This window comes from Balaenoptera physalus (assembly GCF_965194825.1).
Source record: "Balaenoptera physalus genome assembly, chromosome: 13".
Lineage (NCBI taxonomy): Eukaryota > Metazoa > Chordata > Mammalia > Artiodactyla > Balaenopteridae > Balaenoptera > Balaenoptera physalus.
The window spans coordinates 86,716,554-86,738,455 of record NC_138892.1 but is presented as its reverse complement, the minus strand read 5'-3'; the positions used below and the strand labels follow the sequence as shown (position 1 = coordinate 86,738,455).

General features: G+C 40.6%; 1 protein-coding gene across 1 annotated transcript in view; it reads left to right on the top strand.

Moving 5' to 3' along the window:
* LOC309640513 (uncharacterized protein) overlaps positions 1-21,902 on the top strand; it is a gene marked incomplete at its 5' end in the record, with an annotated part of 63,948 nt that overhangs the window by 34,723 nt on the left and 7,323 nt on the right. The gene's annotated exons all lie outside the window — the stretch shown is intronic.

Below are 21,902 nucleotides of genomic sequence, written 5' to 3'. Positions count from 1 at the left end.
TACCCAAGTGAAACCCTCAAACTTTACCGAATCCTTTTGGAGATGTAAGACGAGAGCAAGGAGAGAAAGTAAAGGAAATAAAGTTAATTCTGGTATATTCAGATTAGTATTGGCATTATTTTCCTATTTAGATCTCTTCTCAACCATGAAAAAAATAGTCACATACATTGTGTTAATTTTTTTCTTGCTGTTACCCAGCATGACTGCTTCTTAAAATCCTCAGCTGAGTCTCTAAACTTCTGTTTGGAGGCACTTTTTCATATAAAGTTTCACTATCACAATTAAAAAATTCAACACATATTTATTAAATGCCTAGTGTGTATTGGGAGCTGTTCAAAGTTCTCAAGATACATCGGTGGACAGACAAATCTCCCTGCCCCCATGGACCTTGCAATTTAGCTCACACAGAGCCTCTAACATATCTGCGCATGACAAGACCCAGACTTCAACATGCTTAAAGGATCCCTGTGGCCCAAAGGGGTCGATTACAAATTGCTTGTAGTGTGTCTGCAAATTCACTAACACATTACAGTCAGACATGGAGAAAATAAATATTTTTAAAAATTTGTCTATACCTGACCTAATCTTCCTTATGTGCCCCTGCCCGGTAGAAAACGAAAATGAAAACAAAACGAAACAAAACAGCTAGATTTTTTTTCTCCTCCAGTGCAACAATTTAACTATTGTTTTTGGGTAATGCTTAGTCTCTAGATTGAAAGAAGAAGTGCTGCATCAGATAATACTTCTGGATGCTGGAAGACTATTTTCTCAATATTTTGTGCTATTCATAATTCAATACTACAGATGCAACACACTTTTAAGTCTAATTGGCATTACTAACATTTTCCCCATTATTTTCGTAAGTTTAGACAATCAACAAAACAGCAAGTCAAGATCTGATTACAGAATTTATGATTTCCATGGTGTAAATACTCTGACCGTGGTTGATTTCAAGCTACCAATGTGATGTCACTGAATGTAGAAAAGATGTGCAATAGCTCATCATTACGTACTCTTTCCACCAAACAGATATGTAGCCATAGATGACTTCAAGATCCTAGATAAGTAAACATGTAGTAGAAATAACACAATTAGGAAGTGATGAATTTTGAGAGTTTATTACCTTTTAAAAATTTAATATAATTTAATTATAAATTTATATAATTTAATTTTTAATAATGGCTATGTTTAACAACTGGCTTACAGAATTCCTGAAAATTTAACCATTGACTCTCACAAGTCGCTATGTCAGGCCAAAACCATAGTAAATCATAAATAATCTCTTTAATTTCCTTATCACTCTCCTTCAGTCCAACAGCAGATCATGTTGACTCTCCCTCTAAAACATACCTTGAATCGCTCCCTTCCCTGCTCCCATCACAGTTCTCATCACCAGCACGTCTCACCTGTGTTCCTGCAAAACCTCCTGACTGCTCTCTCTGCCACCACTTCTAACACACCCGCAGTCCATTCTCCTTACAGTAGCCAGTCATATTTCTTAAATGTACATCACATTGTATCAGTATCACTTCCCATCTTCAACTCTTTAACATTTCCCCGTTGTCCTTAGAAGAAAACCCAAGCTCTTATGACGCCCAGTAAGACCCTACATCATCTGGCTACAGCCTGCCTTACAACTTCATCTTGCCCATCATTCTACTCAAGCACTACATGCCAGCCACAGTGGCCTTTCCTTTTCTAAAACGTACTGATCTCAGGGCTTTGGCACTTGTTCCCTCTGCTGGGAATGCTCTTCTTCCTTCACAGCATTCCAGTCCTGGCTTCTTCTCATTAGGTTTCCGTGAAATCACTCTGTGATGGTTAATTTTATGTGTCAACTTGACTGGACCATAGGATGCCCAGATATCTGGCTAAACATTATTTCTGGGTGTATATATGAGGGTTTTCCCAAAGAAATTAGCATCTGAATTGACTGACTGAGTAAAGTCAATTGCCCTCCCCAATGTGAGTGGGTATCATGCAGTCCATTGAGAGCCTGAATAGAATAAAAAGGCCATAAAGGATTAATTTACTCTCTTCCTGACCACTGGAGCTGAGACATCAGGCTCCTCCTGCCTTTGGTGCTCTGGTTCTCAGGCCTTCAGACTCAGACTAGAATCTCTGCTTCCCTGGTCGTTGAACTATAGTACCACTGGCTTCCCTGAGTCTCCAGCTTGCAGGTGGTACATTGTGAGATTTCTCAGCCTCCATAATTCTATAAGCCAATACTTTATAATAAATCTTTTTGTTGTTGTTGTTGTTTTCTTTTTTTTTTTTTCTGGTCGTGCTGCACGGCATGTGGGATCTTAGTTCCCCAACCAGGGATCGAACCCATGCCTCCTGTGATGGATGTGCAGAGTCTTAACCACTGGACCACCAGGGAAGTCCTGATAATAAATAAATAAATATATATATATATAAAAATATAAACATATAAATATACTTATATATTTATATTATTATAGTATATAATATATTATAAATATTATATTAATATAATATTTATATATTTATATAAACATATTTATATTTTATATATATATATATATATATATATATCTCCTGTTGGTTTCCTTTCTCTGGTGAACCCTGACTAATACAGATTTGGGTACTGAATGGTTCTAGGGGAATAGCATTTTATGGATGAGTTTTCTGAGTTGGTTCTGGGGTTTCTGAAATTGGCCTTCTCATCTATTTAGATTTAAAGACCCTAATGACTTTATTTCCAATAGTAAAGAAAACACTGGTAGTTAATGGAGTGGACTTCGTAATAGAGGTATGCAAATACCTGCACCTGCTACTCCTAATCAACAACTTATAAGAAGCAAAGAGCTGAATGACTGTGTATGTAATGCTTTTAAACATTTTTGGAAAACTAACAAATATAATGACGTTGGTGGGCAGCTCCTAATGTCTTTGGACAAAGTGGTAAAAGAAGAGGATGAGCTCAGGGATTTGAATTCCCAGCTCAAATGCTGTACCAATGACCCGAAAGCTTCTCTGCGTGCCTTTATGAGACCCTTAGAGATGCAGAGCTGAGATTGCTGAAAATCAAATGCAGAATCTCATCCTGTGACTGGCTGAATTCCAACGTACGTTGAACTTCCACCCTTGCAAGGTGTCTACCATAAAAGTAAGGGCATTGATCGGGAAAGAATTGGATCCTCTAAGCTGGGATGGGGACATGCGGGAAAACACTGATGAAGCTGGGAGAGACCCTATTGAAGCTGGAGACACTGAGCTCCTAGATTCTGATTAGTCCCCTTTGCCAGTGGAAGAGATCTCCCCACTCCCAGTATAAGTGATCTGCCCACCCCGGTGGGAGTAACCTCCTCGCCCCCAGTAGAAGTGCTGTCCTCATCCCCCCTGGCAACGGCATCCCCGCCCCCAGTGGTATTGGCCTTCCTACTCCCGTCTGAGGGGGTTAACCCTGTGTTGCCTGAGAATTTGTAAAGGCCTCTCCTGAAGCAGCTGCCATGCAAGACAATGTTGCTTCTCCTCAGGACCCACCCCTACCACCTGCTTTGCTTCTAGACCTGTAACTAGACTTGGGTCCCAGCAGGCCCCTAAATGTTAGGACTACGCTGTAGTCCAAAAGAACTACTTGAGTTTTCTGATTTATACCAATAGAAACCCAGAGAACATGTGTTAGAATGGATACTAAGAATGTGGGATAATGGAGAAAGGAACACAAGGTTGCATCAGACTGAAATTATTGATATGGACCACTAAGCAGAGACTCTGCAATTAATGTTATAGCTCAGGAAGTTAGAAAGTTTGGTTGGTTGGCTGAAACATAGGTGAAAAAGTGGCCCAAGTGAATGAATTGAAAATGCCCAATTTGCCTTGGTTGTTTTTTTTTTTTTTTAAATAATTTATTTATTTTTGGCTGTGTTGGGTCTTCGTTTCTGTGCGAGGGCTTTCTCCAGTTGCGGCGAGCGGGGGCCACTCTTCATCGCGGTGCGTGGGCCTCTCACTGTCGCGGCCTCTCCCGTTGCGGAGCACAGGCTCCAGACGCGCAGGCTCAGTAGTTGTGGCGCACGGGCTTAGTCGCTCCGCGGCATGTGGGATCTTCCAAGACCAGGGCTCGAACCCGTGTCCCCTGCATTGGCAGGCAGACTCTCAACCACTGCGCCACCAGGGAAGCCCCCTTGCCTTGGTTTAAAATAGAGGAAGGGATTGAAAGGCTTAGGGATACTGAAATGTTAGAGTGGATTTGTCATTTAAGACCCACTCACCCATACTGGGAGAATCCAGAAGACATACCTTTCACCAATACCATGAGAAATCAATTTGTGAGGGGAACCCTGACATCCTTAAATAGCCCTGTGATTGTTCTCTGCAGGCCAGTCCTCACAGTGAGAACTGTAGTCACTGAACTGGGAAACTGAAATGCAATGGGATTTATTGGATCCCATGGTGACTGGGGCCAAGTGGCGGCACTCAAGACCAACGGCAAGGTGAGCGTGGTCACTGTAATGAGTAGTAGAATCAAAGCAGCAATCGGAATAGACTGACTCATGCAGACCTATGGAGTTGGCTATGGTGTTGATCATGGTGTTTCTAGAAATCAATAGATAGGACGCCTACTAAATTCTTTTTTTATAAGCAAGAAAGTTCTAGGTCAAGTGAACTGAAATCTAACCTGAACAGTGTCATGGCCCTTTAATCACATCCCAGACTTGAGCCAGTTTACAGACCCAAAGCCTCTTGAATGAAGCAGAGGCTGGGTTCCCTTGAGGAATGCTATGGACTGAATGTTTCTGTCCCACTCAAATTTGTATGTTGAACCCTAATCTCTAATGTAATGGTATTTTGAGATGGGGCCTTTGGAAGATAATTAGCCTTCATGAATGGGATTAGTGTCCTTACAAGACGAGATACAAGATAGTTTGCTCCCTCTCTCTGCTCTTCAGCATGTGAGGTTACAGAGAGAAGACAGCCATCTGCAAACCGCTGGAATGCCTCAGGAGGCACAGGATTTTCTGACACCTTAATCTTGGACTTCCTAGACTCCAGAATTGTGAGAAATAGATGTTTGTTGTTTAAGCCACCCAGTCTGCAGTATTCTTGTTATAGCAGCCCAAACTGACTAAGGCAAGGAAGGACCCCAGTACACTACCAAAAATTTATTGTGTTAACCTTTCTCCTAGCCTTCCCCAAAAGGACCTATGGCCTTTTACCAAGGTAACTGTGCATTGGAGGAAAGGAAATAATCAGACCTTTCAGGACCTTTGGACATTGGCTCTCAACTGACACTAATTCCAGGAGACCCAAAAAGTTTATTGTGGTCCTAGTCAGAATAGGGACTGATGAAGTTCAGGAGACCAATGGATTTTTAGCTCAGGTCCTTCCCACAGTGGGAAATGACCTGAACTAGGGTCATTTCCCTAGTTCCACAATACATAATTGGAATAGATATACTCAGAGGCTGGCGGAATTCCCACATTGGTTCCCTGACCTGTGGAGTGAGAGCTATGATGGTGGGAAAGGCCATGTGCCACTAAAACTAAAAACTAAAAACTCCCCCTATCTAGGAAAAAAGTAAGCTGAAAGCAATACTTGGAGGGATTGCCGAGATTAGTGCCCCCATCAAGGACTTGAAGGATGCAAGGGTGTTAATTCCCACTACCTCTCCATTAAATTCACCAATTTGGCCTGTGCAGAAGGCAGATGAAACTTGAGGAATGACAGTGGATTGCTGTAAACTTAACCAGGTGGTGATGCCAATTGTAGCTGCTTTACCAGATGAAGTTTCATTGCTTGAGCAAATTAACACCTTCCCTTTGGCCTGGTATGCAGCTATTGATCTGGCAGATGCCTTTTTCTCCACCCTTGTCCATAAGGTCCACCAAAAGCAGTTTACTTTCAGCTGGCAAGGTCAGCAATATACCTTCACTGTCCTACCTCAGGGGTATATCAATTCTCCAGCCATACATCTTAATTTAATTTGGGTGAATCTGTATCACCTTTCTCTTCCACAAGATATCATACTGGTCCATTAAATTGAGGACATTATGTTGATTGGACCTAGTGAGCAAGGAGCAACAACTACTCTAAACTTATTAGTAAGACATTTGCATGCCAGAGGGTGGGAAATAAATCTGACAAAAATTCAGACGAATTTTTTCAGTGAAATTTCTAGGGGTCCAGTGGTGTGGGGCATGTCGCGATATCCCTTCTAAGGTGAAGGATAAGTTGTTGCATCTGGCCCCTCCTACAAGTGAAAAAGAGGCACAGCACCTAGTGGGTCTCTTCGGATTTTGGAGACGGCATAGTCCTCATCTGGGGTGTGTTACTGTGGCCCATTTACTGAGTGATCTGAAAAGCTGCTAGTTTTGAAGTGGGACCCGGAACGAGAGAAGACTCTGCCACTGATCCAGGCTGCTATGCAAGCTGCTTGGGCCATATGATCCAGCAGATCCAGTGGTCCTTGAAGTGTCAGTGGCAGATAGGGATGCTCTTTGGGGCATTTAGCAGCCGCTATAGGAGAATCATAGTGGGGGCCCTTTAGAGCAAAACCCTGCCATTCTCTGTAGATAATTACTCTCCTTTTGAAAAACAGTTGTTGACCTGCTCCTGGGTCTTAGTAGAGACTGAACATTTAGCCATGGGCCACCAAGTTACCAGGCAGCCTGAGCTGCCCATCATGAACTGGGTGTTGTCTGACCCACCAAGCCGTACAGCAGCACTCCATCCTCAAATGGAAGTTGAGTGTCTCTGATCAGGCCAGAGCAGGCTCTGAAGACACAAGTAAGTTGCATGAAGAAGTGGCCCAAATGCCCATGGTCCCCACTCCTGCTGCACTGGCTTCTCTCTCCCCAGACTGTACCTGAGGCCTCATGGGGAGTTCCCTAAGATCGGTTCACAGAGGAAGAGAGGAGACTCAGGCCTGTTATATAGATGGTTTTGCATGATATGCTGGCAGCAGCAGAAAGTGGAGAGCTGCAGCACTACAACCCCTTTCTGGGACATCCCTGAAGGACAGTGGTGAAGGGAAATCCTCTCAGGGGACAGAACTTTGAGCGGTGCTTCTGGTTGTTACTTTGCTTGGTGCTTACTGAAGGCACGGAGGATATGGAGTGAGTAGCGGAAGCAGGTAGTTATAAATACCCTGTGACCAGTCACCGAAATGAGGGCTGTTATTATAATGAGCATTTCCTCCTTAGTTAGTTATGAATACGTGTGTGTATCAAGTATCTTCGTTTATTTTCCTCTCTTATTCCCTTATCGTGTAACATAAGATGTATTGATTTTATATCATAGTATTTAAGTACTGTTAATTTTGCATCATAGTATTTAAGTTAGGAGAAATCAAGGAGAAGAGTCAACATCACTCAAGGACTTTCCCTCTTCTTCTGAGGAAGAGGTTAGAAAGTTTTGGGTTGTACGCAGGATAGGTTGATCACGTTAGGTGGAGTTATGACTTTGTTATTGTCTTTATTCGGAGATTAAGTATGGCTGAAGATGTGTATGCTGCCAGATTGACAAGGGGTGGACTTGTGATAGTTAATATTATGTGTCAACTTGACTGGACTGTAGGATACCCAGATATCTGGTTAAACATTATTTCTGGCTGTGTCTGTGAGAGTGTTTCTGGAAGAGATTAGCATTTGAAATCGGTGGACTAAGTGAGGCAGATGGCCCTCCCCAGTGTGGGTGCTGCTCATCTAATCCTTTGAGGGCCTGAGTGGATTGCAAAGGCAGAGAAATTCAGTCTTCACCTGCCTACTGGAGCTAGGACATGGATCTTCTCCTGATCCTTGGCTCCTGGTTTCAGGCCTTCAGACTTGGACTCGCTCTCTGGCTCTCAGGCTTTGAACTATACCATTGGCTTTCTTGGGTCTCCAGCTTGCACAAGGCAGATGGTGAGATTTCTCAGCCTTCATAATCACACGAGTCAATACCTTATAATAAATCTTTCACTCTTCATCTTTCATCTATCTATCTATCTATATCTATCTATCTATCTATCTATCTATCTATCTATCTATCTATCTATCTCCTGTATTGGCTTGTTTATTTGGAGAACTCTGACTAATATCATGTCCTAGGAGAGTCTTCCCTGATGATTTTATCTAAAGTAGCTCCCACTCCCCATATCACCACTCTCGGTCACATTACCTCATTCCCATGAACTCAAGCAAATTACTTAGCCTTTTTAGGCCTCAACTTTGTAATTTGTTAAATGGAAGGAACTGTAATACTTTCCTCATAGGGTGTTAAACTCTCTGAGTTTTCTAATCTGTAAAATAGGAATAAAAATGGTACCTATGAGGATTAACTGAGAAAGAGTATGGAAACATTTTAGCCCAGAATTTGGTACCTACTATGAGTTCAATTACTAGAAGCTGTAGAGTGTTGTTCATTTGCATATTATCAGCAAGCAGATTAAGGGGCAGGGGTATGTCTAGAGCACCATAGAACTGGGTCCAATAACACAGAGTCATAGCAGATCCTGGGCCAGAATTGTGTTAGGAAGAAGTGGAGTTTGGGCCTGGAGATTGGGGCACCATGATGGTAGGTGTGGGTGAGAAGGTTGCTCATGACAATAGAATGACAGAGAAAACCCAGGAATAGTTCAATTTTCATAGATGGAAAATTTTATTAGGAATGGTATCTGGATATCTATCAAACTACTGGAGAATCTCTATTCTTCACTGAATATCTATTTTTTTAGAGAAAAAAAAAAAGCAAAACCATGTTCTAAGACCATTGAATTAGAACAACTTGGCAGTTGGCTGTTTTTAAATGAATGACTAGTGTATTCATCATATAAAGCCAGGCCACTGGATGACTTCTGTTTCTTCTAATATTGGGTAGGTCAAATAATAGAGAGTGAATCATGAGTTAAAGTTACTGGTTCAGATTGATCAAGGAGAGGTGAATCACTAGATAAGTGGGGAAAAATTAAAGAAAAAATAATTGTGAACACAGAAGAGGGCCACAGAAAAGGGGAATAGGAGCAGGTATATGAAATAGAAGGACATGATTGGGGGTAGAGGGGAAAAATGAGAGAGCAGCAAGCCTTCTAAATGTAAAGATGACCCAGGCTTTATCCCTAAATGGCTAGAGCATACAATTTTAAGACCTCAAAGCAAAAATACCTTAACATTTAAGAAAGTGTCTCCTGGCCCAGTAATAGACTGATGCCCCTTGAATGGTTTTGGAATAGGTGTGTAGGCAAGAGAGTGATTTGGCAGAAAGGGAAAGAGTTCATCTGAAAGAGGAAATCTGAGGTTAGAAGAACAGGAAAGCAGATCATTCATGATGAATGTAAAGGAAAGAGCAAGGTTTAATAATGAATCAGGGGGACAAAGATTAGAGCTAACACTACTGTAGTAACCGTGTACTTACCACACGTGAAACCCACCATGGCAAGCTTTTTACATGTACCACCGCACTGAATCACAACGACCCATAAGATAAGTCCTTGGTTAGCCCCATTTAACACGGTAACTTGGTAACTTTGTGGAGATGGATCTGGGAGGCAGGAGATCTGAGTTTTACATCTAGGGTCTCTGAGACAAAAGTTCCTCCACAGCACCCAAAGAGCTGAGAGAAGATGACGAAGATTGGGAAAGGACCAGGAAGGGAGTTACAAAGAACTTTCTTTTTTTTAAATTTTATTTATTTTTTATTTATTTATTTTTGGCTGTGTTGGGTCTTTGTTGCTGCACACGGGCTTTCTCTAGTTGCGGTGAGCGGGGGCTACTCTTCATTGTGGAGCACAGGTTCTAGGTACGTGAGCTTCAGTAGTTGTAGCACGCAGGTTCAGCAGTTGTGGCTCATGGGCTCTAGAGCACAGGCTCAGTAGTTGTGGCACATGGGCTTAGTTGCTCCGTGGCATGTGGGATCTTCCCAGACCAGGGCTCAAACCTGTGTCCCCTGCATTGGTAGTTGGAGTCTTAACAACTGCACCACCAGGGAAGCCCCAAGAACTTTGATGCTAAAGAATTTTAGAATGAAAGTAAGACACAGCAAAGAAGAAAACATTTAATTCATATTTATTGATCACCTTGTGGACTCAGGAGCACATATACAATCTCCCTTCATCACCCAAGAACTCTTGAAATAGACATGATTTCCGTTTACACAGATGAGGGGATCGAAGTGCAGAGAAGTCACCGTTAATCACTGAGTTCTTAAATACCAGAGCCAGGATTAGAACTGCTGTCGGCAGCGTTAGAAAGCCCACAGTATTTCCATTCGAACAGCTGCCTTGGGAAAGGAAGTGCTGAGGCTGGGTGTGAGAGAGCAGAAATGGCATCTCCTTCGAATGGTGGGGCAAAAAATGCAAATAAAGCATGACTAGAAAGACAAAAAAAGGAAATGAGAAAGGGAGGACCACAGGGTGATAATTAAGCTCACACCACCTGTTTTTCCTTTGGCCAAAGAGGTCTCTTTTCAAGGCTCTGAGTGACAAACAAAGCAACCGAGTGGCTCAGAAGGGCCAACGTGGGTCATCGCATGAAACGTTAAGAGTTGTTAAACATGTGATTTGGAGAAACCCCAAACTGTGACAAGAAAGATTCCAGACATTGGACATACTGACTGACATACTGCTGACTGCAACAGATGCTTCAGAGAAAACAAAAATTTTAAAAAGGGATAAACACAGAGGGGAGCTCAGGAAGACACACTCTGTAGAGGTGGTTGGCAGGAAGTGTGGTTACTGTATAGGATAGAGAGCCACATAGCTGGGGATGAAAAACAACCCTACAAAGCGGGTAAGGTAGGTTTTATTATCACCATTTTGCATAGAAGGAAACTGTGGCCCACAGAGTTTGAGGACTTGCCCGAGGGGCCTAAGTTTTAGACTGTAGATGTCAGACTCTAAATCAAGTGTGCCTAATACTGAACCATTTGTAATTTAAAGAAATATGTTTCTAATGGTGAATTTGGAGATTCAGATAATGGGGGAAATATTCTTGAGCAGGACTCTTTACTTTCTGCTATACCGGTAGCTCTTTTTAAAAAATGATCTGGTCCTTAATACAAACAACCTTGTTTTCCAGATGAAAATGACATTCAGCTCAGTCTTGTTAATGCTGTGTTTGGTTGTGGTAGTGTTTTCCAGGTGCAGATTCATATAGAACCTTAACCTTGTACGGGCTAATAATTAACAAAGGTGGACGCTGACTTCACAAAGTGATTGAGGATTGGACTGCAGGTCCTTTTGTTTGCAGCCGTCCAGGATACAGTGATCCTCTGAAAGCAATTCTTTGATGGCCAGCTGAATGTTATTCACAGAAGTAAACTGACAGCTGGGAAATACACCTCGGCCCCCCACCACCGACCTGCATCCCCTCCCCGACCCTGGAGTCTTTGTTTCACACTTAAGCATGTGTGAGTAAAATGGACTGAATTAACTCTGGCCCATTTAGAATAGAATCAACTCATTTTGGCCCACAAAACTTTATATTGGATATACTCACAATTATCAATGCATGCTGACACTCTTGGCTGTTCAGATTACTATTTTTGCTCCTTCTTCAAGGAAATCTGGGAGAATGCCCAGCTTTCCTGCCCCAGTTTCTGTACTGGGATGAGTAGGAGACACTAGAAATTGTGGTCAAAGTGATGTTAAAGTTTACTGTTGAATGTTTCTAGACACTTCGTGCCTATATCCTACACCCCTGCTTTATTCCATTTGGATAAAATAAATATTCTCTGGTATCAATAAGATTAAGTGGCTCATTGGCAGCATGTCAACTCCAAATCAGGGGACAAAAATCAATGCCTTGACCACTAGCCAGACTCTTCATGAAGAATCAGCTATCTCCTGAGTCCAGATGGGTGATGTGCTTGATTATTTCTCCTTTGGACACAGTTTGTTCAGGATTCAAAGTATTTTTACAAGAAAAAGCACACAAATCTCATTATCTACCTTCTGAGCTGTGGTAAAGTCATCTTAAAGGGGTAGTTACTTTATCTTTTTTCTTTGCTCAAAATCTCAAATCCAAGGCAACTAGAAATGAAGAATAAGTTTTGTTTTAGAAGGTAGAAAACATGTTTGTTTTAATATAACAAAAGACAGAGGTGGGATATTGATCAGTGTAGATTGATGTGGGAGAAGATTAAGTGCTAATCCCTATTCACCGTTCAGTCTCTTCCTCACCTCGCTGTATTTCCTTCCTCCCTCCCTCCCTTTTGTCGTTTCTTTCCTTCTCTCTCTTTCCCCCTCTTTCCCTCCTTCCCTTCCCCTCTCTCTCCTTCTTCCCTCCTCCCTTCTTCCTTTCCCTCCTCTCACTCTGTCTCCTTTCTTCCTTTTGTTTTTAGTTTTTCTGTATTTGTACATCCTTACCTGTTTCCTGTTCTAGACCTCCTCTTTCCCAGGACATGACCGTGTATGAGGCCACGCTGTCCGGGTTCTGTAACTTCCTGGCCACATCTAACATCCCCAGGCAACAAACTGGTCAGGATGGAGACGGTTTAACAGCTTAGTTGTAGCACCTTCAGGCTCTGAATGACAGAGCTCCTTACCACCTGCATCACAGATGTGCAGGAAGTTCCTCTGACTGTGCTCATTGACTCTGAAGGGCCCCTGGCAATTCTTGCTGTAACCAGAAGAGGCAGATAAGGTCCTAGCTGAGGGAAGCTGGATGGAAGGTAGCTAAACAAAGAGAGCTGAGGAGTCCCAGCAGGAAGGGCTGCTGCCGAAGCAGACCATTAGGATCCCATTTAGTTTTAATGTTTAGGACGCTCTGATTTGCCCACTGTCACGTAGTGGCCCCTTTAAAGCCAGGTGCTGTGAATCCCAGCTGAATGCTGTCGCAAGACTGTTCTCAAATTGTATGTATGTATATAATTTTACTTATGTAAGTATATGTAAAAGATACTCTGTATACTTGAGCATAGGAGAGGGCTGGAGCTGTAGAAGCCAAAATGTTCAAAGTGATTATTAGTGGGACTTTTGCTGATTTGTATTATTTGGGTTTCCCCCGACCTTATCTGTATTATCTAATAGTTCACAGTAAATGGTTTTACTTTGTTCTCATTTTTCTCATCTCATTTTGGGTAGTGGAGAAAAAGAGAACACAATACAAGCACCCACATTTTTGATAAATCATGAAATTAAAAAAAAAAAAGAAAGGAAGAGTGTTCTCATACCATGGGCATGACATTGACCACCCCCTCCTGCCAATATAGTGTATAATACAAATGGACACTCATTTTATATTTCTCATTTTCCCATGCCCCCCAATGGTTTTCTACTTTCAAATTTATTTTTTATTTTTATTTCCAATTTATTTTTAAGTCAGTATACTTTGTTTGCAGGCCCAAGTAATCACTGCCACCTAATCACAAATAACATCGGTGTTTTAGATTGTAAGAGAAATTACTCTGCTATTCTACGATAACTGCCAGAGCAAGCCCATCTTTACATCAAATGCTGTCAGTCATTTTGCGAAATTATGCAAGCAGCAACATTCAACGTAAACATACAGTGGTTTATTTTGTCTCCTTGATAAAAGAAAGGAATGTGTGAATTTTTCCTTTATAGGTACAACTTGTCGATGGCAGCTCTTGGGCCATTTTTCTTCCTTCTTTCTAACCTGCTATCACGTTGGTTCCCCCTCACTTATTGGAGCCACTGCCACCTGTGGTCTTACTTGCAAGAGCCTCGGGAAGGTCACTCTGCTTCTGCCTGTTCCCAACACAGCAGTCTGAGTGAGCATTTTTAAGTAAAGTCCCATCCTGTCACTCCTCTGCTTAAAACCTTGCCATGGCTCCTGTTTCACTCACAGTAAAATTCAAAGCATTGAGCAAGGTCTACAGAGCCCTTCATGAGATGTTTTCATCCCTCTTACCTCTAACCTCCTCTTTTTTCTCTTCTCTCACTCCCTTCCAGCCACGTGGCCTCCATACTGTCCCTGGAACCCCTCAAGGGCTTTGTGCCTTAAAACACTTGCGTTAGCTCTTCCCTCAGCCTGGGACAGTCTTCCCCAATGACAGACATTGGGCTCATTCCCTCTCTTCTGCAAATCTTTGCTCAAATCTTTGTTCTCAGCGAGGCCTGCCCTGACCTCTCTAATTCTGCAACTTAGCACACACCTCTCCACACCTGATCCTGTAACCTAGCAGGACACTATGGGGCCTTCTCAGAACAGACCCCTCTTCCAAATCCTCTGCTTTAGCTCCTCTCTGGAGCACCTAGATAATAGTATCTGATGCACATTTTCTGTGTTGTTTTACAGATGCTAAAACCACCACCAAGTGGAACAAATTAACTACTCGATGACCCTGAGCACATAGCCCCCAGACTGACTGGTGCCTAGGGACTGATAATGTGAACCCCTGTGACACCACCCTGTTACCTCACCATCAACCAATCAGAGAATTGTGCACGAGCTGATCGCATACCCTGGGGACTCCTCCTCCCTCACCTTGCCTTTAAAAATGCTTTCCTGAAAGCCGTTGTGCAGTTCAGGTGTTTTAAGCACTAGCTGCCCTGGATTCCTTGTTTGGCACCCTGCAATAAATGCTGCACTTTCCTTCACCATAACCCCAAGTCAGTAGATTGACTTGACTGTGCTCGGGCAAGTTGGACCCAAGTTTGGTTCAGCAACAATCCACCTTAACCTGCTCTACTTTTTCCTTTATTTCTTGTCTTAATGTACCTTATGGTTTACTTATGTATTATATTTATTACTTACTTTTAGTGTCCCTCTAATAGCATGTAAACTGCACAAAGACAGGGATCTATATTTTGTTCAAGTGCCTAGAACAATATTTGTCATGTAGTAGGTACCCAGTACATATTGTGGAATGAATGAGTGAGCAAATGAATATTGTGGTGCACGTTAGTTTGTTCAAACCTTTGTCATCCTTCTGTGTAACATGTCACTGGCCAGTTCTTTCAGTCATCACCCCATTTGTCCTTTGGGTACCTGTTGCTATCTCATTTGATCATCTTGCATGCAATGGTATCAAATTCTCCTTTTTTTTGTTTTAAGTTGAGAAAAATCATTTCCATATTCACCCATGTAGTTGTGCTTTCTTTTTATCATTCATCCAGTTCCATAAGGCTTCAAGAGAGCTTCTCAGCCAGGTCCTGCTTTTAGGCAAGTGAAAATCCAATGAGTTTGCTGTTCTCAGTTGACTGCTGCAGCTGAGTTCCTCCTGCTGTTAAACTTGTGGCTCTCTTGCTTTAACTTAAGCCCTGAATTTCTTCTTTATTCTCTCCATACATGGAAAACTAGTCACCAGACATCTCTTCCCAAGAAGCCCTTCATGTAGCTGAAGAAAGTAAATCTAACCCTCAGCATTCTAGTCTACAGAACAATATCATTAATCTTTCTCCAGGGGACATAATTTTTTTCTGAAAACATGCCACTTTAACAAGTATATTTCACAATGATTTACTGACTGCAACAGTTGACTAAAGCTCAGACTTCAGTGGTGAGCAAGGATGCCTTTATGAGAAAACCACAGTATAACTTGTCTTAAAAGAGTTTTGTTTGGTTTAAACACTAAAATATTCATGGTAGGAGAAATCCCATTAAGATACAACTTTAGGGACTTCCCTGGCTGTCCAATGGTTAAAACTCCACGCTCCCAATGCAGGGGACGTGGGTTCCTTTTCTGGTCGGGGAACTAAGATCCCACGTGCCGTGTGGCACGGGGAGGGGGAAAAAGAAAGATACAACTTCATAATGATCTGAAAGCTTGGGAAAATGAGTTAATATGTTATCTGAAAACAAGTTATACAGAATGACAGCCAAATGAAGTTGGTAAGTGGGTAGGAGGAAGTTTAACTAGAGTGGACAAGAGAGGTTAGACAAAGAAGATTAACCAGAATCAAACACTGTATGTTTCAACGTGTGCGGGGGCATGGGGTGGGGAGGAGGGAGTGCTAATCAACAGAACAAGAAAGCATGAGGTCTGGGACCTTGGAACTTGGAATACAAATATAACCACAGCATCACAGCGTGAAGAAATTGAAAGCAGTCTTTTCTCTCTTTCTTCCTTTCTTCCTTCCTTCTTACCTTCCTTCCTTCCTTCCTTCCTTCCTTCCTTCCTTCCTTCCTTCCTTCCTTCCTTCCTTCCTTCCTTCCTCCCTCCCTCCCTCCCTTTCTGCCTTCCTTCTTTTTCAAATTGAGGTATAGTGACATATAACATTATATTAGTTTCAGGTGTACAACATAATGATTTGTCTAGTTTCCTCCTGTCACCATACAAAGTTACAAAATATTTAATACAATATTATTGACTCTAATCACCATGCTGCACATTATATCCTGACTTTTTTTAATGACTGGAAGTTTGTACCTCTTGACCCTTTCACCCATTTTGCCCACACTCCAACCTCCTCCCTTCTGGCAACCACCAGTCTTTTCTCTGTATCTATTATGAGTTTTGTTTGTTTTGATTGTTTGATTGTTTTGTATTTTTAGATTTCACATATAAGTGAAATCATATGGTATTTGTCTTTTGTTGTCCAACTTAGTGTAATGCCTTCAAGGTCCACCCATGTTGTTGGAAATGGCAAGGTTTCATTCTTTTTTAGGGCTGAGTAATATTTAATTGTATATATATACCACATCTTCTTTGTCCATTCATCTGTTGATGGACCCGTGGGTTGCTTCCATATCTTGGCTATTATAAATAGTGCTGTTATGAACATTGGGGTACATGTATCTTTTCAAATCAGTGTTTTCATTTTCTTTGGCTATATACTTAGGAGTGGAATTGCTGGATCATATGGGACTCCTATTTTTAGTTTTTTGAGGAACCTCCATACTTTTTTCAGTAGTGGCTGCACTAATTTACATTCCCACCAATAGTGCACCAGGATTCTCTTTTCTCCACATCCTTGCCATTCTAACAGGTGTGATGTGGTATCTTATTGTGGTTTTGATTTGCATTTCCCTAATGATTAGTGATGTTGAGCACCTTTTCATGTATCTGTTGGCCATCTGTATGTCTTCTTTGGAAAAATGTCTATTCATACACTCTATCCGTTTTTTAATCACATTGTTTGTATTTTTGTTATTGAGTTGTATGAGTTCTTTATATATTTTGGATATTAACCCCTTATCACATATATGATTTGTAATGTTCTATATATATATGTGTGTGTGTTTGTGCATGTGTGTGTGGGGGGGGGGGTTATATATATAAAGTCCATCTGGTCTAATGTGTCATTTAAGGCCAATGTTTCCTTATTGATTTTCTGTTGGATGATCTATCCATTGATTAAGTGGAGTATTAAAGTCTCCTATTATTATTGTATTTTTGTGAATTTCTTTCTTTAGGTCTGTTAATATTCGCTTTATATATTTAGGTGATTTTATGTTGGGTGCATAAATATTTACAAATGTTATATCTTCTTGTTGGATTGACCCTTTATCATTTATGTAGTGGCCATCTTTGTCTTTTATTACAATTTTTATTTTAAAGTCTATTTTGTCTGATATATGTATAGCTACCCCAGCTTTTTTTTGGCTTCCTTTTGCATGAAACATCTTTTTCCAGCACTTCACTTTCTGTCTGTGTGTGTTCTTACATCTGAAGTGAATCTCTTTAGGCAGCATATTTTAAACATTCAACTACTCTATGTCTTTTGATTGGAGAATTTAGCCCATTTACATTTAAATTAATTATAGATAGGTCTATACTTATTACCATTTACATTTAAAGTAATTGTAGATAGCGATGTACTTACTGCCATTTTGTTAATTGTTTTCTGGCTGTTTTTGTGGTTTCTCTCTGTTTCTTTCTTCTTCTCTTGTTCTCTTTCCTTGTGGTTTGATGGCTTTCTTTAGTGTTATGTTTAGATGCCATCCTCATTATTGTTTTTTGTATCTACTATAGGCTTTTGCTTTGTGGCTACCATGAGGCATATATATATATATATATATATATATATATATATATATATATATATATATATATATATATATATATATATATATACCTGTTTAGTTTAAGTTGATATTAAGTTACATTTGAGTATATTTTTAAAAATAAATTTATTTATTTTTTTGGGCTGCATTGGGTCTTCATTGCTGTGCATGGGCTTTCTCTAGTTGTGGTGAGTGGGGGCTACTCCTTGTTGTGGTGCGCAGGCTTCTCATTGTGGTGGCTTCTCTTGTTGTGGAGCATGGGCTCTAGGTGCGCGGACTTCAGTAGTTGTGGCACACAGGCTCAGTAGTTGTGGTTCACAGGCTCAGTAGTTGTGGCTTGTGAGCTCTAGAGCTCAGGCTCAGTAGTTGTGGCGAAGGGGCTTAGTTGCTCCACGGCATGTGGGATCTTCCTGGACCAGGGCTCGAACCCGTGTTCCCTGCATTGGCAGGCAGATTCTTAACCACTGCGCCACCAGGGAAGTCCCTTGAGTGCATTTTAAAACTCTACATTTTTACTCCCTCCACCACATGTTATAAGTTTTTGATGTCACATTTTATATCTTTTTTATTTTGTGGATCCTTTAACTAATTATTGTAGTTATGGTTATTTTTACTACTTCTGTCTTTTAACCTTTGTACTCACTTTATAAGTGATTACTCCACTACCTTTACTATATATTTACTTTTACTAGTGAGATTTTTCCTTTCATATGTTTTCTTGTTACTAACTAGTACCCTTTCTTTTCATCTTAAAGAAGTTCCTTTAACATTTCTTGTAAGACCAGTTTAGTGGTGGTGAACTCCTTTAGCTTTTGCTCATCTGGAGGACTCTTTATCTCTCCTTCAGTTCTGAATGATAACCTTGCAGGGTAGAGTATTCTTGGTTGGAAGTTATTTTGCTTTCAGCACTTGAATATATCATGCGACTCCCATCTGGTCTGCAAAGTCTCTGCTGAAAAATCTGGGGGTTCCCTTGTATGTAACAAGTTGTTTCTTTCTTGCTGCTTTTAAGATTCTCTCTTTAACTTTTAGACATTTTACCTATAATGTGTCTTGGTGAGGATCTCTTTGGGTTCAACTTATTTGGAACTCAGTGAGACTTTTGAATCGAGATATCTGTTTCCTTCTGCAGGTTAATGAAGTTTTCAGCCAATATTTCTTCAAATAGCTTTTCTGTCCCTTTTCTCTCCCTTCTCCTTCTGGGATCCCGTAATACAAATGTTGGTCTGCTTGATGTTGTCCCATAGGTCCCTTAAGGAGATTTAAAAAAATTCTCTTTTCTTCTTGATGCTGTGTTTGCATGAGTTCCACTGCCCTGTCTTCCAGATCACTGATCCTTTCTCCAATTTCATCTGGTCTCTTCTGTTGAACTCCTCTAGTGTACTTTTCAGTTCAGTTATTATATTCTTCAGCTCTATGACTTCTGTTTGGTATTTTCTTATATTTTCTGTCTCTTTGTTAAAGTTCTCTCTGTGTTCACCCATTCTTCTCCCAAGATTGGTAAGTATCTTAATGACCATTACTTTGAACTCTTTATCAGGTAAATTACTTACCTCTATTTCACTAAGATCCTCCCCGCCCCCCAGGATTTTGTCTTGTTCTTTCCTTTGGAACATATTCTTGACTCTCATTTTTCTTGACTCTCTGTTTGTTTCTATGTATTAGGTGAAGCAGCTACCTCTTCCCGTCTTGAAGGAGTGGTCACAGGAACACTGGTGTTGTGTTTCAGTCTGCTGTCTGTGCAGTGCCCTGGGGTGGCAGCCTGCCAAGAATTGTCTCTCTGATTGCTTCAGCCCTGTGGGGCCCAGAAATGCAAGTTCCCTGGCCACCAGCGCCAGATATTCAAGGGGTGTCCCCTATGTGCACTGCACGCCTTCTGGGTTTAGCAGGGCAGGGCTGTGGGGGAGTGCCAGGCCAGGCCAAGCCCACCCGCAGGGCAAGGAAAGAAGTTTTTCTTGAGAGGGCAGGTTTAGACCTGAATGGACTGAGAATTAATTGTAGGGAGGCTAGTGAGACATGGTGTTTTTCTTAAGAAGGCATTCAATACCTTTTTATGATAAATTATAATCAGTTGTTAAGGTAATCTAAAACAGCTCTGAAGCCCTCAGCCAGAGCTGGAGAAATGAGTGAATGTGGAGTACAAGAATAAGTGAGAAAAAGTTTTCTATTCATAGTGATAAAGCTTGAATATAAGTGGCAACCTCTTTTACTCTGTTAAAGATTTATATTTCTTTAATACTGATATGTTATATATCATATAGCATATCTTATAACATTAATAAATCAATACCATTGTGCTTAACATTCTACAAAAAATATAATTGAACTCCACTGTGCTAAGCACTAACGCCACCAGGGTGAACAAAAACAGTCCCTGCTTTCAAGAAGCTCAGAGGACAGAGGAATATTCTGATCATAGTGTATATCATTTGAGCAGTTGTTTTAATAAAGAGTTGTGTTTAAAAAAAATAAAAAAACAGAAGTGGATCGCTTGTAGATAGCCTTAATTCTCAGGTCTGTACAAAGCCCAGTAAGCAGATCACTCAACTGAAAGTCACATCAGCACCACATACCAAGGGTAGATACCTGAACTGCAGGCAGAGTGACTAAAAAAGAATTGATCACCCTCTAGAGTAATGCTTCTCAAAGCCTTGTCCAGAGACTAACCTGCATACGAATCATGTTTCAAGCTTGTTTAAAATACAGTTTCTTGAGACCCTTCTCAAGAACTTGCCATGTCATATTTGCAGTGTTGGGTGCTGGAGTCTTTGTTTTAAAGAATCTCCAGGTAGTTCTCAGGCATTGTTTCAGAATCATGCTATTTGGGTTTAACACAGAATGATTTTTACACATCTGAACTTATGACATGGTGACAAACATCAAAATATCCTAAATTTATATTGGCTTATCTCCTAATGACACTCTATGATTAATTTCATTCAGTTCATTGTCAAATATGAGCCCGAGTTCTTTTCTATCATGTGGAGACTTAACCAGTTCTTTCCTATATTGCATTTGTATTCTTGGTTGACTTTTATTGCCCTGTAGGTATATCCTTTTATATTTGTTCCTATTGGATTTCATCCTATTAAATGTCCCTATTAAGTTTCATCATTTTGATCTTTAAAAATATCTAATCAAAGCTATTTATTTTTTTAAAGCTATTTTGAAATTACCTCTTTTCTCTGTAGTATTTATCACCAGTTCAATATGATTTACTACCAGTAACATATTTACTAAGCTCACATTTGATTTCTTCTTTTATTTGTAAAGATACAGATAAGCAAACCCCCTCCTAACTCTTCTCTTCAAACTGATTTCTGTGGAATACCACTCTACCCATTAGTGATCCTCAGCCATGAGTAACTTTGGTCTTAACTTTTGTGACATTCCCGTAAAGAGAAATGCTGTTTTCTTTGTATGTAGTTTATGGCCTGGTTTATACAAACATCTCATAAAAAAAATACTTAGAGCATGGGGGGGTGGTTATATAAAGAAGAGTTCTTGAATGAGTATTTTTATTTGAAAGATTCTCAATTTCTAGTTGGAATAAGAATAAATACCTTCTTCATATCTTTAAGAAATAACTTCAAAAAGCTCTGGAAGATAAGCCATCACAAATCTTGGGCCCCAAATTCCATCTATAGAGAACTCTGGGGAAAGGGTTTCCTCTTTGTAAAGAGTTCACTGTCTTTCTTGGTCTGACCAAGTCCTTTGGCCCTCAGGACATCTTGTAAATCTGCCCCTTCTGGATTTTGAGAATAGTAACTGTCAAGCTGATATTTTAATGCACCAGGTTTTAACTGCTGCTGCTTTGTTATATGCGTCCTAATTAAATATTTTCAATTTTGTACTTATGGCCTGAAGCAATCTAATCATCCAGGATACAATTTAATAAATTGAAAAAACTGAAAAAATGTACTGTAATGATTGGGACTAATTGGCATTTTGCCTCACACAATGGAATGTAAGCAGTAGATGCTTAATAAATTTTAATTTATGGCCATGACAGTTAGCCCTAGAAGCAGGGAATGTGGTTTTCCTTTTCTC